This window comes from Oculina patagonica, chromosome 1, assembly GCF_052425735.1.
Source record: "Oculina patagonica isolate OP01 chromosome 1, crgOcupat, whole genome shotgun sequence".
In the NCBI taxonomy this organism is placed as follows: domain Eukaryota; kingdom Metazoa; phylum Cnidaria; class Anthozoa; order Scleractinia; family Oculinidae; genus Oculina; species Oculina patagonica.
Window position 1 is genome coordinate 37,995,093 of NC_135758.1, and position 13,641 is coordinate 38,008,733.

Consider the following 13,641-nt stretch of genomic DNA (forward strand, 5'->3'; position numbering starts at 1 on the left):
TCAGAACCTGATAAGGAGAAGTGATTTACCCCTACTCAGTCCCCCTTAGTTGTGGGGCGAAAATCTATTTGGATGCTCCACGCAATTACTCGTGAAATGGCAGCCATTGACAGCTGTTGCGTCCTTGTTAGAACTCATCAGCATGGCATAGTGCTAGGCAGTTAACGGGACCCAAAAACTACGTTGTACTGCCCTTACTCCAGAAAGAAACCGAACGCTGCTTTATACGAGCTGTGGCTGACAACGTGTATACTTGAGACTGTTCTGCAGTCTTGTGTTTAAAGCTACATTCGGGTTTGTCTCTGGGAAGCTAAAGCTTGCTGAAATCGCTTTTAAATGGCATAAAATACCACGGAAACACAAGTGAAACACAAAGGAAGTAAACGTAAGCATTTTTATAATTTCGTCTCCGTACAGGTTCCCTGGGTGCCAGAGATTTTTCTTGCGCGGTTTCCGGTGTCGGTGATGTCTCTATCCGCTCGGCCGTCGAAGGGTAATTCGCCGCGCGCGAGAAACATCCTCTGGCACCGAGGGTACCGTACAGCGAGGTCATCTGAAATGATCCGGCCGAGGCAGCAACCCTGACTGGGGCCTCCTTTCACTTTTCCTGCAAAATAAGGTATTGTGGTCCGTGGCTAGTTTTTTTAAACCTTTTTTTACTGATTTGTAATTTTTAAACCTTTATATTTCACGAGAGTGTGTTAATGAGCTTCGGCTCCTGAGCTCTTCGTGGTGAAATAAACTATGTCTATGTCTATGTCTATGTCTAAAAGTGCAAGGCATTGTGGTCTAAAACGTGGGCACCACAATGTATTTCCCAACGTCTAAAACGCTTTCGTGTTGTTTTTCGATCTGTTTTCGCTTATCGATTGGAGAGATGAATGTTTTCTCGCTTTGTTTTCCGACTCTGTTTTAACTTCATTTATATGTTGTGAACTTCATCTGTTTTAATTTGACCAAGTTACAAATTAGTAACAAAGCCAACTGGGGAAAATTAAAAGAAAAACGTAGACTACTTCTCACCAGCTAGTCGATCTTTATTGCGGGCCCAAGAGAGGCCCGCAACCCTAATCTTGACAGTGACCAGCGGATTGCGGTTTACGCGTGCGCGCCACGTTAATAAAAGGCAAACAGAAGTTGAAAATTTTGTTCTTCCACTAAGAACGATCGGAATGCGAAAAATGTGTCAATCACGACACTTTGTCGTAACACCGGAAGAGAAAAATCTGTTCTCCAAGAACGATTGTCACACAATATCTAGGCTCCTGTCACATGGAAGATTGCAAACATTACAATTTGCAGACTTGTATTACAGGTGTTGCTTTTGAGAAAATTTGCTCTGATTGTATCACACATAAACCACGGCAAAGCGAATGATTCCAACAACGGTTATTCTCGAGAAATTCGTTATAACACTGACAACATAGCGAGTTTATCGACCGAGGAAAATCACATCTCAATTCATACCGCGTGCTCGTCTACACTTAAAAAAAACTGTCAATCAAAAAAAACTCTGACTGGTTCGTGGCCGGTTCGAGGCAATTAAGTGTGATGCGTTACTCGGAATAAATGTCTTTTGTCCAGTGATTTATCATTAATCGCGCCACGTTAATAAAAGGCGAGCACAACATAGCGAGTTTACCGACTGAGAAAAATCACATCTCAATTCACACCGCGTGCTCGATTACACTTCCCAAAACGATAAAAACATGCATTCCTTGCTTGATGCGTTACTCGGAATAATTGTCTTTTGTCCATTTTATCATTTATTTATCGACACTGCCATCTAAAATTATGCACTTTCGTACCAGTACCTTTTCTAAGTGCGTCAAGGCCCGCACTTTGTAACCTGTGGTTACTACTAGTTTATTAGTTTAGAGTCTAACGTTAACTCTATCGTTGCCAGTAGCCAACTCCTGATATCTTAGACTAAAACTAGTGTTACATTCGTACGCATCATGTCTGCACCCTGTGCTGTGATTGGTTGATAGGGGTACTCCCGAAGTGAGACAAACAACAAAGAAACAATGGTGTCCCCCGGGGGAGGGGAGGGGGTGTTGTTTAAAGTCAAGTACGACTGCACGTGCTTCCAAGAGAGAGGTAAAAGTAATGAAAAGAGTAAACTGAAACTTAAAGTACTTATTGAAAATAGGATTTGAAAACTGGAAAACCGATCACAGCTGCGGCAGGACATAAGCCTATAAATCAGAATGAACTTGATCCTAATTTTATGAACAGCGCGAACACTAGAAGCTAATTAAAGCTGCGGTACAAATCACTTTTGGGCTTGGCCAAGAAAAGTAGTTTAATAGGCCATTTCCGAGTTACCCTTTGCCTCTGTTTCGAAACGAGTCTACGTGCGAAACCATTCAAATGAAAATGAGTTTGATTTGCATGAAAATGGGCCAGTGGGTAAAACTCATTTTCATATGAATGGTTTCGTTTTGAAACAGAGGCAAAGGGTAACTCGGAAATGGCCTATTGTTTTATTCACTGATGGTAATGGAAAGCGGGTTCTCCGTCGTTCCCAAACCATACGTGTAGAGAATGCAGGGCCGTAACCAGACCTTTGGCAAAGACGAGGCAAGATCTTGCTTGGAGTTTCTGGAGGCATGCTCTCCAGAAAATTTGGAGAACTGTATGCTCAGAAACTCTTCTTTGAACATTTTTCATAAGAAATTGCTTGAAAAAAATCAATCTTGTTCAACTGGGGAATATTTTTCCAACTAAACATATTTCATTTTAAATTTTGGGTTAAAATCAAGACAAGGCAAGTGCCTCGTCTTGCCTCTTGCTAGTTACGGCCCTGACTTACACTGTTGAACTGCTAAAGCTAATCACGACAAACATTACCTAACCTTGATATGCTAACCACACTAGTCAGGTGCTGCAAGGCTCCTTTGACTATTTTGGTAACTTGCTTTGGATGTTTACTAGTAATTACTGGAAATGTTAATTAATTCTATAAGATCTGAATTGTGTGTCACCAACCCAGGTATTTTTTTTGTGCCAACATAGCGTTAACAATGTAAAGGAACAACGTTTGTCCAGTGCAAATTTCACGTGGGAAAGTTTGCCAGAATGCCAGACAAGGTTGTTTTGTTTGCCTATTTGTAACACTAGTTTGAATCACACATTTTTTTCATTAAAATACAGTTAAATATATACTTAAACATATTAAAGTTCAAAACACATTCTATGGTTGGTTTTACTAGGTGCGTTAAGACTAATATATATACCTTTTCGCACTTCGTACCAAACTCAATCGCTTCAATTGTGCGCGTGCATGAGTTTATACCCTTCATATCTGATGTGATTTCCCACACCTCGTTTCTGATACACTGCGTTGTATCAGTTTAATTGAGTGTCTGAATGACTAAAATCACTAAAGGAATATTCTGTTTGACTGAACGGACTTGTAACATCTAGGAATGACATGGTTGCTTTCAAGTCATAAAACAACACTTCACCTCCCCACCCCCTAGTATCCTTAACACAACACTTCTTAACCTTGTTCTCCATGGCAGTAATTCACTACCGTTTTAGTATACTATTTCTAGCTGCTAGATACGTTTATACGAACTCTTATGTTTGTGCTGTTTCGGAATATCATAGAACGATGCTCACCCAATGAGCTTGTAGCACTGTACATTTAAGCAGTTTAGATGAATGATATAATGCTTATAATACCTTGGTAGTGCACTTAGCTTCGAGCTAGCTAATTTCCAGGTATACCACTTAAGGTGGCTCCATAGGGTTTTGCCGCGGAAGAGGTGTGACGGCAAAAAATGGGTCCGGGTGGGGTTTGGGAGAAAAAAAAAAAAAAAAAAAAAACAAACATTTCAGGTAAACATAACATGGCTTAAAATTCCAACTGGCAGGAAGGAGACCAGTTGCTCATTTACAAAGCGTGACTGAGAAGTTATCTCGGGACTTCCACGAAAAAAATTAATCTAGTGGCAGCAGGGCCGTACCTAGCGTGGGGAGTGGGGGGGGGGGGGGGGGGGGCAGTTGCCCCCGCCAGGAATACTTAAAAACTAAGAAAACTAAAGGAAAAAAGAGAAGCTAAACTAAAAAAACCCAGTTGCCCCCGCCAGGAAAACTTGCCTCTGCAGACAAAAAATCCTCAGTACGGCATATGTTGTAATGTCAATGCTACTAGTTATTAGATCATCACGCTTTCACAACTGTACCTAGATCATCGACATCATTAAGCATAGGCTTTTCCCCTCTTGGTTGAGGTGTTGAGCGATCGGCCGGGAAGCTGTGAGTCACGATTCCTATTCTTGCGGGCCCGTAGCCTCGCCGCTCCCGCGAAAACCCAAAGAGGAGAGCTTCTCAACAAAGATTTCTTTGACAAAATTCACGACCGTCGTCTGGATTTCCTCATCATTTGGGCATTCTCGCAGCGCGTCTAAGATGTGTTGAATTATCGTTGCAACGTCGCCATTTGTCCGTGTAAAGCGCTGAAGCTCTTCCATGCACCCACGCATATACGGAATGTAATCTCCTTGAAGTAGTGTAAGAAGTGCTGGAAGTGCCGTTTTTGGCAGTACCTCAACTTTTACTGCTTGAAAATCCTCAAGATCTGTTCTTCGCAGAATGTCAAATAGAAAGCCAAATTCATCTTTTACAAGCTCGCTCGACAATACTAAATCAATATGATCACGGCAGAAGACGGCGAAGTCTTTTGTACATTGTTCGAGAGAGTTAACCTTTTTTCGTAGCTCTTGGCAGGCATTCAAGTCTTGGGCAACTACTTCTGTTGCCTTCTTTTGAATCTCCCATGTATTCATTACATTTTCTGCGGCTCCAGCACCAGCCGCAGCAGCTGCACCAACGGCCATCGACGCTCCAAACGTAAAAGGCATAGCAAGTGCTCCGACTACTAGAGCTGCAGTCGCCATTCTGGTCAGGGGCGGACCGCGTAGCTTTGTTACAAATTCTGAAAGCAAATTTCTGGTGCGTTTTCTGGTCTGGGCCCATTGGAGGAACTGGTTCTGAAATTCATCTCGTTGTTTCTTTAGCCGTTCAATTTCTGAAACAAACAGTAAACGTTTTTCTTTTCAGCCGTGTTTGTTTTTAAAAGCTGTAGGAACACGAGTGAAAAATTGAGAAATTTAGCCGTCAAAATCGAAAAAAGTAACACGAGAGCCGTATACTATACAACTTTAAGAAGCACACAACGGACATAATTTGTTTGAGACGTATAACACATGTACGTGTAGGTTAATGCGGGCGGGACACTTAAGACAGACGAAATTGTTGCTCTTGCTAACTATGCTTTTAGTAAAGATGGTAACAAAATTAAACGAGAAATTAAAAGAAACTCTTTCTTGATGAACGGCTGCAATTTAACTTTTATTTATCGTTATCTTTATATTTTACTTTTGCTCTTATAGACTTCGTGCGGATAATTTTCTCGCGCTCGTGTGCTTGCCCACTCGTCTGACCCTGAGGAAAATCATGCTCGTAGTCTAATGCTGATATGACCTCCCAGACAAAAATAGCCACTGAATGATGTAATAAACGCTCGGGCGTGCATTAAATTTTAGGGGTCCTAAGGGGGAACGTTAAATAGATAAGAGGCGTTTATTTCACTTTAACTGTAACAACGTGGACAAAAACAAACAAAATATAGTTTGTAGATAGGAGACCAATCTAATCTGCGCTAATGCTAAGCCTAGAGATGTCGTTCCTAAACCGGTATTAATGTCTTTATTGTTATCGGGGTCAACCATGTTGGCATCGTTGGCCTCTTCGATGTCCGAGTCAAGCAAGAAACTAAATAAAGTGCGTGTTTTTACTCTATGGAGCGTTTCCTCGACTTTTAGGCGATACTTGGGAGGGAGGCGTCTATTAGACACGGGGCGTTTATAAGAGGGGGGCGTCTAACACAAACTTTTCATCTTGGACGAGGCGTTTATTAGATAGGAGGCGTTTATTTGAGAGTGGGCGTTGATTAGATCATTTACGGTACTCTTGTGCATCCGGATACGAGTTTGCGCCGTGATATACTGCATGTCAAGCGAAAAGAGTCTCCCCATACAAGGCTGCAGGGTTAAACATCTTTGCTATTATTCATCCCTTGGAAGTGCGATTTAAAAAAAAGTCGGCAATTTCTATCCCGTCTCAAATGTTTACGCCAACCAAAGCAGTTTCTAGGTAGGTCTAGTCTAAAACAGGGTATCTATTTTGGGGCCAGGGGCCAATTTTCTCGAAAGCCCCCCAAAACTTATCGGGCTTGCAAAGCCACTTTTCATTATCTGTATCTTACAAACAGAGATGTGTATAGGCCTAAAACTTAAGGGGAATCCGTTTATATTAAAAATATGTGAATAAAGCAGCTCAGTAATTATATAAGGATTGAAATTTTGCTATCCGGTGGATGAGTGTTGTCCAAAAAAGCTACGTTGTCAACTGGATAGGGATTTATCCAGCGAGTATCGTTATCCAGCTTTTAAACAAATGGGGCCAGGCTTTGAAGTATCTTTTAAAAGAGATGCTATCAACAGAAACGATTTAATTTGCTTTGAAGATGAGTTTAAAAACTTTGCTCGAGTTGTCATAAACCAGCACAACAGGAACCTGCTTTGTCATCAGTTTGAATAATAAAACAGTATCTAATAATCTTTTAGGATTTCTCCTTTCCACCCAGACTCCACTGACTTTAAAATACATCATTTTCTTCTAAAGAAAAACGACCTTTTAACTCACCTGAATACAGTGATAGCTTGTCTCGACAAGCTCTGTACTCTTTTTCTGGAATGGTCGTTGTGATCTTTGCCTCCTTGAGGTTGAGTTCATTAAGAACATCCTCCGTCACAAGGAATTTTTGAGCCATTTCATTCACACGACCGCTGCAATAGTCGTCCCATAATTCTTGAAGTATCTCTTGAGACCTGCATTTTACTGTGATTATCAAGCTCCCTGGCTGAGCGTCCACAATTAACACTTTGCGTACCCTCTCCAAATAATCTACAAAGCCATTGAAATCCTCTGGTGTGGATGGGTTAATTTTCTTCAAGTATTTGGACGCAACGAGAGCTAAAACGTCCTGTGGTGTAGGACGGGCACCTACTCCTCCCATTTCTGCGGATCCCCCTCGAGCATCAGTATCTGTCGCGGTGGTCGTGCAATCCATGATCATTGGAAGGAGTGCTGATGGTTCTGTAGATGTCCAATTGCTGAAGCTGATTTTTTTTCTATGGACGATAAACTCAAGGATGACAAGCACATCGCTAAAGTTTGTAGGAAAGTGTCTCAACAGGTTGCAGCGTTAAAGCGTATGAGGATAATGCTACCTTACGAAATAAGAAATACAATCTATATGTCATTTATTGCTCCGATTATTGCGCAGAATCGTGGCACTTCTGTAGCACAAAACCAGTGCAACAGAGCAAGAGAAAGTTAACGGAAGGGCCATTCGCCTTGTGCTCAAGGACAGAAACACCCTTTACAGGGACCTGTTACAAGCCCTCGAACTGCCAACATTGGCCGAGCAACGGACACACAAGATTGCTGCCTCACTTTTTAGATCAATAAAGGGTCCTACTGAGCTCTCCCTGCTTGTGTGACCTACTACAACTTAGAAATTCGTCATACAACTTAAGAGGACAAAACATTCTTAATTACTGTGCATACTACTAAGCACGGGTTTAAATCGGGGCGATACTTCGCCCCTAAACAGCGAACTATGACAAAGGAGTGGACATTAATCATGATAACTGCCAGAAAAAAATGCAAATATGGAAAGGTGAAATAATAAAAGGAGAAAACGTGATAGAAAATCATACGGAGGTGACCTCCACAACTTAAACTGTTTACTAATAAACATGATATCAGACGAAATATCTCACGCTTTTAAATTTTATTTGCGCTCCGAGTTTGGAAATAAGAACCCCTTTTAACTATAATGTATCCGGAGCAGGAAACTAACATTTTCAATTGTGTTTACTAATAGTCCTAATAGGTTTTAAACAAATGAAACATCATCGCAGTAATGTACTAACTTAAGCAGTTGAGGAAAACAAGCGTGAAAAAATTCAGTCTTGAACGGGAATTGAACCCATGACCTCTGCGATACTAGTACAGAGCACTAACCAACTGAGCTATCAAGCCAACTGGGAGCTGGTCACTTGTGAGTTCGTAATATGCCCGTGGATGGAGAAGATATGAAATGAATATATGAAATTCATATATTTGTACTGCGGATATACATTTCAAGCAAATGAAAGATCATTGCAGTAATGTACTCAACTTAAGCAGTTGAGAAAAGCAAGCCTGAAAACTGAATTCAGGCTTGAACGGGAATCGAATTTCATATATTCATAGCTCAGTTGGTTAGAGCGCTGCACTGGTATCGCAGAGGTCATGGGTTCGATTCCCGTTCAAGCCTGAATTTTTCTCAGGCCTGCTTTTCTCAACTGCTTAAGTTGAGTACATTACTGCGATGATCTTTCATTTGCTTGAAAATGTATATCCGCAGTACAAATATATTCATTTCATATCTTCTCCATCCACGGGTATATTACGAACTCACAAGTGACCAGCTCCCAGTTGGCTTGATAGCTCAGTTGGTTAGAGCGCTGCAATGGTATCGCAGAGGTCATGGGTTCGATCCCGTTCAAGCCTGAATTTTTTTCAGGCTTGCTTTTCTCAACTGCTTAAGTTGAGTACATTACTGCGATGATCTTTCATTTCCTTAAAATGTATATCCGCAGTACAAATATATGAATTTCATATATTCATTTCATAGTCCTAAAAGGCTTCCACGGTTCTTTTCAGTTGGGGCGGCGCGCAATGCATTAAGCTCTACTACAAAAAAGTGTATATCGGGTCTCCCTTCCCCCTTGTCTCACTACATCAACTGAGTGCAGAATAATCAACCAGTAGTTAAACCTTTGCATACCTTTCTGAAACCTTTTCTGTGTGTGCTGATTAATAAAATATATTTCTCACAGGTTGCGTTAGGAATGACTGTGTAGTGTGTCAAGAACTGTTGCAAATAAGTAAAAGCCTATAAAAAGGGAATCATTTTAAACTGACCTTTAGAGCCGCCTTTGAAACGACATGGAGTCTGTCCACATAAATGGCAGTATTCTTCCCCACGTTCCATTCGTTCATGTGCTGTGGCTGTTAACTCTTCCATTTTCGTATTTAAAAGCTCCATCCCTTCCTGGACTTTCTTTATGGAACCTTTTAATTCTAATTCGTTTAGGTACCATTCCATAAGTTCTTGTACATTCCTTTCATCCTCTGCTGTGAGTGGATTCGTCAAAAAGCTCTTAATGGCCACTTCCCATTTTTTTTTTCTTTGCAGGGTTTATTCGACCTGCAATCCTGACAAGAGCCTCGCTAATTTCTTGCCAAAGCGGTGAGAAATCTGCATCTGTTATCTCCATGTCTTGGTTTGCGTGACCGTACACTGTGTTGCGGTAATATTTAATTCTTGCTAAATCTGCGGCTAAACTGTGGTCTGCACTTGCTGGAAGAGCATCCCAGCCCGTTGCTGTTGGGATGAGGTTGCATATTGTCCTCAGTAATCTGAAAAGCAAAGTAACATCAAAATCTTTTGATGTGCCGTACACCCCTGGGGAAGGGTACAGACAGTCCCACTGTGGCTTGGTGAGCTTTGCTGCCTTGAGTTGATTCTTAGTGGCTGAATTTTGTAGTATTGTTGGAAGACTGCTTGGTGGACAAAGCTGATCAAATACCTCCCTCAAAAGCGCAGTGCCTCCACTTATTAACAACCGTGTAAGACGTTGAAAATTTGCTTTTCCAGTTGTTGAACGAAGCACTTCCTCTGGGTCTGGGGCGGCGGCCATTTCAGCAGTCTGATTGAGGTGGAAATGTGAAATCACTTGAGCTTGGTAGTAAGGAATGTAAAAATTTCTCTTATGATGATTCAGATTACAGTCAGTTTTAATGTGGTGGTCATCATCAGACGTCTCTAAATAAAAAAAATGGTGAAAATGTAAGAACATAAGCAAACCTAACCTTGAGTGAAACAATATTTTTAATCTCTCCTCTCTTCCCCGACTAACTGTCGTTGAGAAGGATCCGGAGAGACTAGTAAACTACGAAGACAACCTGAATGAGAACGTCACAAAACAGAAGGTTTAGTGAGCAGAATAATAACATACATACCGCATACATACATACTTTATTTGAAAAACAAAGGTCTATAATGATGGCAGCCTAGGGCTGATGTGGACCTCTAAAACTAAATTACAGATATAAAATATACAGATATAAAATAGGAAATAACTCTCTTGGTATATTTTGTGGTCGTTCCCTGCAAAACAACAACGTGAAATGACCAAATTCTGCGTATTTTGGAAGAAGTGAACGACAACGTCTAAATTTTCGTATTTCTATTCACAGTTCATGTAATTAGTATTGGTAATCAAATGGTGACGAGTGAAATTAGGAAATAATTTCACGCGCGTTTTGTCAAAATAAGGCGAGGGAAATTATTAGCATTTTACAAAATGCAAGTGAAATTATTTCCTAATTTCACGAGTATACCACTTGATTACATTTTAATATCATAGGTGACAAATTACGCTTGCAATCGTAGGTTTTTGACTGGTATATTGCATCGCGAACTCCGAGCTTTGAAACTCGGTTGAAAGCATACATTTTGCTCAAGTTCGCAAGTTGTTTAGTCTTTAAAGAAAACCTTTTAGAGATATCTTTTTGTTGTTAAAAAAAGTTTCAAAGATGAATCAACTGTTACTGTAATTATTTCTCACATTATGACCGCAGTTCGTCTTGAATGGACTGAAAACGGTGCCCGTGTAAAACGCTCAAAACTCCGCTCGATGTCATTTATGTAATTGGCTCAAAAGTCTAGAAGTCGATCGTTTTGACGTTTTGAAATAGAAAATATCATCAAAAGTTTTATTACATGGCCAAGGCTAGCTGGCTAAGATAAAATTCAAGCGAAAATGTACAAAGTTTAAGAGGAAATCCGCCAGGACTTCGAGTAGTTATTGGACAAAATTATGTACCAAAACTATTTACACCTGATTGCAAGCTTTTGTGTTACTACTTCAAATATCTTATCGAAAGAAATCTTTTCTAACAACACCACACATCGAAAACACATTTTGAAGTTCCGCTGAATTCCACTGAATCGCTTAAAAGATGTAAGCTTTTGCCCATAGCTTGTGAACTTTAAATATCATTTTCTCAGACTCTGATAAGAAATTGTTGTACCAGAGTTATTTCCACCTTATTGCAAACTTTTTTGTTACTGCTTCAAATATCTTATCAAAAGAAATCTTTTCTAACAACACCACACATCGAAAACACATTTTGAAGTTCCGCTGAATTCCACTGAATCGCTTAAGACGAATTTACAAAATGGCTACACGTGAGATTTTGCCCATACCTTGTGAACTTTGAAATTCATTTTCTCAGACTCTGATAAGAAATTGTTGTTGGTGTTATCACGGATAATTACTTGCATCTTTACCTTTTATTAAGGGTAGGAAATAACGCAATAGGATTTAAATTATTCTGGAAATTGATTTTTGTCCAACTTTAATAAATATTACTCGACTTCCTAGTGGATTCCGTCTTAAGCTTTAAAACATCTTTATTACGGACGCCATCTTGCCGCTAACTACGTTGTCATGGCAATTTTATAATTTCACATGTGAAATTATAAATTATCGTTAAAATTTCGCGCCAAAATTAGGGAGTAATTTGTCGTCTATGATATTATATTCATTAACCCTCGTGATGACTAGCCTGCGAATACAGCCACCTCTCATTCGCTCGTAGTAGCGGGAGCGAATGAGAGGCGGCTGTATTCGAAGGCTACGTGATGACTCAGTAGAGTTATAAAAGACATGATAACTAACACAAAGTTTGTCATTTTGCAAAGACTTCTAGGAACTGGTCGGCCCTCCCTTAGCTTCCACCCATCTTTCTGGCTCATCCACTCTTGTGCTCCCTGTCATTTCTGCTCGACAGGAGTCTCCTCATACCTTAATGCTAATGAGTCAGCAGGTGGGATAAGGAACGCTCGAGTAAAATATAAATTCATTTTTCCCTTGGCTTAAGCTCCCTACTGTGTGTCGAGCGTATACCAAGCAGGACCGGCCAAGAGGACCCACTAATTTACTAAATTTGCAAGTGTAAGCAATAGAAGTTGTAGGTTTTCGCTCACAGAACTTCCTCTTTAAACACTTTAAAAGAAAGTTGTTTATTTCCGTGTTTATTTGCTTGGGGAATAACAAAACGATTGTTTCACAGCTACGGTTTAACAGTTTCGAAGAGGTTGACAATAATTAATGTTTTCAGGTCTAGAATTTCTTTGTGAGTTAACATTTATTTTCGAAACTCAAGCAGAAAAACCCGTAACCTACGATAAGCGACCATCCAAACTATCAAGTCTATCTGGTCGCGTAAAGGAGGTGGTCGCCTACGAGAGTTGAGACATCTCGGTTATCTAAAGTCTGAGTCATAGCCTATATAGTCTTTTCAGAGGCTTAATTTATGCACAAATGTATCTGTAAACATACCTTATTATAGGAATATAACGAAGGATTTTAACAACGCGAACAAAATTTACGCGTGAATGTGATCGCGGTCGCCAACGAGAAGTTACCGTATGACGTATATTGCGATTTGAGAAACAAAATGTTGGTATTTTGGGAAAGTTGTTGCTTAAATACGCGAAGTGGTCGCACAGGATGCATCGATTGTACAACTGCAGACACGAGCCTGACAACACAGCATTTCGCCTCGACTGAGTTTTTCAGCTTATGCGAACACGACTGTAAGGCTTTGCTTGATTGCTTTTGTTTATTGCAGTCATTTTATTTGACTGCGTTCTTTCTACGGTTCATTCAGTCACAGAAACAAAGCCTTGAGCAAGATATAATAGAGTGCATTGCAAGGGTTCAGATGTAAGATGTAACGAAAGTTATATTTATGAAAGCATCTTACCTTACAGATGTTTTCCTTCGTAGCTTCTAAATAACATCTGTCCCGGCAGAGAATGCAGCTTTCTTAGAAAAGCGAAGGCGGAAGTTATAAGGTTTGTAGAGGTTCATGGGATTTGGCAAACTGAAAATGAAAACAAAAATCCATAATCCATTCTTATGTTAACATAAACAAAAAACCCCTAATGTTTCACCTCCAAACAACAACCGACTTATTTTCAACGAATTTAGGGAGTCTAGTCATGCAAGGAAAAAGTTAGCCTAGGATTCACTGAATTCTGCTTCTTCTAAATATTGTTTTTCGTCCTACAAATCCTACGAGACCTTATCACGGTTTTCGACGTCATCTTGACCAGTTGGCAAAGCAGGTAGAAATTACAGTGTTTGTATGGGAATCCGACGGCAAATATCTTTTACAAAAATTGAATTCTGGACAAGTTTGAAGGATGTATCTGGACTAGAAAGCGTTCAGTTACGTTTTAAATTTCCCTTGTAAAATTCATTAACTATTCATGACGGTGCAAACCAATCCCAGCACAATATTTAGATCACATGTACACAACTGTAACCCCAAAACAAATCAAACAATAGAATGCTCAGCTAATTAGTATTCATTAACTTTTGATACAGATCTCTACTGATTCGCATAACAATATTTTGCATTTAATTTATTGTTTTCATT

The 13,641-nt window shown here is 40.1% G+C and overlaps 1 protein-coding gene and 1 pseudogene across 2 annotated transcripts in view; one reads left to right on the top strand and one right to left on the bottom strand.

Annotated features, from left to right (window-relative positions):
- LOC144629203 (L-threonine 3-dehydrogenase-like) overlaps nt 1–13,641 on the top strand; it is a 28,222-nt gene that overhangs the window by 4,786 nt on the left and 9,795 nt on the right. The window lies entirely within an intron of this gene.
- On the bottom strand, nt 3,829–12,977 carry LOC144643355 (uncharacterized; annotated as a pseudogene). Its single transcript, XR_013568900.1, has 5 exons — nt 12,964–12,977; nt 9,049–9,952; nt 8,912–8,936; nt 6,718–7,241; nt 3,829–5,038 (listed from the first exon to the last, which is right to left on the bottom strand). The product of XR_013568900.1 is annotated as an uncharacterized LOC144643355 (transcript).